Source organism: Heterocephalus glaber, unplaced genomic scaffold (assembly GCF_053883595.1).
Source record: "Heterocephalus glaber isolate CG9 unplaced genomic scaffold, H.glaber_assembly_v1.0 deba00001538, whole genome shotgun sequence".
NCBI classification, from domain to species: domain Eukaryota; kingdom Metazoa; phylum Chordata; class Mammalia; order Rodentia; family Bathyergidae; genus Heterocephalus; species Heterocephalus glaber.
Window position 1 is genome coordinate 13,627,955 of NW_028258333.1, and position 3,234 is coordinate 13,631,188.

The 3,234-nt window shown below is 27.1% G+C and overlaps 1 pseudogene; it reads left to right on the plus strand.

The window, feature by feature from the left end:
* Positions 1-2,384: 2,384 nt before the first annotated feature.
* On the plus strand, positions 2,385-2,502 carry LOC147824485 (U2 spliceosomal RNA; annotated as a pseudogene).
* Positions 2,503-3,234: the final 732 nt, after the last annotated feature.

Here is a 3,234-nt window from a genome sequence, read left to right on the forward strand (position 1 = left end):
GTGCAAAGCATTCACAATTCATGAATAATGAGTCTTTAAAGAGGCAATATGTACTCAGTCTGTATTTTAAGAAATGGAGCAGCAACTTTAGTATATCATTGTTCAGAATAGTGGCCAAGTCAGCAAATATGGACATTTAAAACTAAAGTAATCCAAAGCACTCTGATGGAAAGCAGTTCTGAGAATATTGGGCAAAAATTCATTTTAAGGCAGAAATATTCTTACAAAAGAGAAAGGAGAATCTCTATTGAAAAATGGACCATGTACGACATTTTGAAGAACTTTAGCTGAAAAGTAAAGTGATTTTCAATGACCTTAGTAAATTTCTTTTATATTTTGAGTGCTTGCATTGATATTCATAACTTTTACTTTTATTTCTCTAAAATTTTACTGTAAAGTCTTAATAATAAAATGGATGTCATACACATAATTATTTCTGTATCTTGAGGATTTGTCAAAATTCACTTATAAAATTCTCTATTATTATTATCCTAGTGTATTTATTGATACAATATTTATTGTCCAATTAAGAACTGTGCTTACTTTGAATAATTATGTGATAATTATTGTTCGAGAAATAATGCAATTTTTTGAATTGTTTAGACTATTTTATTGTTAATTATATTTCTTTCTGTTTTTTTCTTTTATTCTTTGATGAATTTTGTTACTGTTTGATATGTTTACCTAAGTATTTTTAAATTTCAAAGTTTTAGATGCTCATAACATCATTTTTCTTAAACTCTTTTTGTACTATATTAACAGTTATATTAACTTTATTTTGATTTATTATATTCTTTCTTAATATATTTTATTTTTAAATGTTTCTTATATTTTTAAAACTATAGTCATAAAGATCATGATACTAAAAGTATTTTGTGTTTTCCTCTAAATGTGACCAAAATGAAATAGAAACATGTACCATTACAGATTTATTAGCAAAAACTTTCCTCATTTCTATACTGTTCACATAAACCGGATTCCATATAAAGTGCAGTAGGACTTATTTATGATGCCAGAAAATATAATGAAATAATTTCCAGAAGAAAGTAGATATTTTGTGAGCAACATATTCAGTGCATAAGCTAAGGTATACGTGCGGCTGATTTCATCAAATTTGATAAGTGATATTTTGGGGTGTAATGGTTATTCTGACTCTCAAAATATAGGTACATTTATATTTAAAAGAAGATTGGCTTTATGTTTCTTCCATTGAAGGAAACAAACTAAGAGACAATTCTTTGTCACAATTCCATGTATGTCTCTGTCACAAATATATCTTACAAAACAGTGAGCTATTTGTTGAAAATGCTGAATCTTATAGTTCTGGGAATTTGTGATATGTATATAGGCTTATGAATCAAGTGGATAAAATCCATGAAATTTTTAATAAAAATATTTGTAAGAAATAATTTTATTTGTAATTCTCTTTTATAAGATGAAATCAATCTTTTGGGACTATTCAAATGTCTTCTGTGAATTGGTGCTTCTCATTTTATTCAGTCAAATTCTATAATGAAGACGGTTGATGCACAAATGTAAAAGGCATTTCTAATGTTGTCAGCGTGTCCTCAATTAAAAAATAATTAATTATAGGAATATATGAGCCCTTGAACATCTTGTTGTTGAGATAATTAATGGTCATGAATTTATTATTTCTTTCACTAAATAAATTACCTACAAAACCCAACAATTATAGAGGCATCATGGCACATGGGTATAATCCCAGTATTCTGTGAAGAAGAGACATTGGAGACTTACATGTTTGAGCCCAAATGGGGGAATTTAGGGACATTGGAACACCTTGTCTCAAAATAACTAAAAGGCTAGTTGGGCAATAGGTTTAATCTCAGTACAACATAATAATATTTAAAAATTTTAATGAATCCACCTTTAGCTTGATGAAAATGTTACCTATTTAAAAATATGGCTAAGTGACTTTTCAGAGATGTGGAAAAGGAAAATTGTTTTTTAAAAATGAATATGCTATAAGGTTAAACATGAAGATGAGAAGAATTAAATGTTAAATAGTGACTTGGAACTCAGCTTTGATTATTTTATTACCTTTTAGCCCCACATATACTTTGATGGTAAATGTAGTCCAAATTATAAATTTGGACTTACTAGCATGAAAGTGTTCTTACTAGCATGAAAGAATCTACTGAGCAGTCCCTTGAATTAGTATATTTTGTAACTATGCTCCTCTCACTGATACTGAATTTTAATTTTGCTTACAATAAAATGTTAATTGTGTGGAATTCTGTTACTTGAAGTGCACAATATAGCTATTGCATGTAGATTCTGTTTCATAGTACTTAAATGAGAAGTAAATATTTCCAATTATCAAAATTTTTATATTACTCATAGCTATAGCAAGATGCTGTGTAATTGCTTCTCGGCCTTTTGGCTAAGATCAAGTGTAACAAGATGCTGTGTAAGACCTGAGTAGAGAAATAAATTTTCTAACAATTAATGTGTTAATTAAATTGATTTTTTAAACTTTTTTCCTGAATTTACAATATTTTACATATCTTTGCACTTATCTTGTAATAGTGTATTTTTGTAATAAATAGCTACTTATACTTCATCTGTGAGTGCATTTCTAATGATTTTTTATACCAAATAATTACCAAAAATAATTTTATGATTTTTATGATAGTTATGTAACACTGTTTCCAATTGGAAATACACAACACAAGTTAATATTTTAAAAGGACATTTATATTATTTTCAACTGTTAGGAATACCACTACACAAAACTTAAAATTACAGTAAGTGTGGTGAGTTATTATAAAATTTGTTGATGATGGATTTATGATACTAAGAAATATTTGAATGCATAATGTCAGTGCATATGAATTTAGTTTTTATAAATATTACAGAACAAAATAATATCAGCAAAAGAGATTTAAAACATTACTAGTAGAGTTTTAGGTACTCAATCTTTTTTTTTCATCATCAAACAATGTCCTCTCTTTTAAACATAAAAGTTACAATAATAGCATTGTGGCTATTTTATTCAGAGTATTTTTAAAAAGTATTACCTAAATATCATAGTTACTTCATTTTATTATTACTTTGAAGTGTCAGTGGTTATAGAAAATAACATATAGTCAAAAAATTTTACAAATTCTGATTAGAAAAACTATTTCAATAAACTTATAAATAGGGCAGAGTGAAAGATTTACAAAGGAAGGCACATGTATGTGACAAAAAAATAAAGTGACAACCAGATTA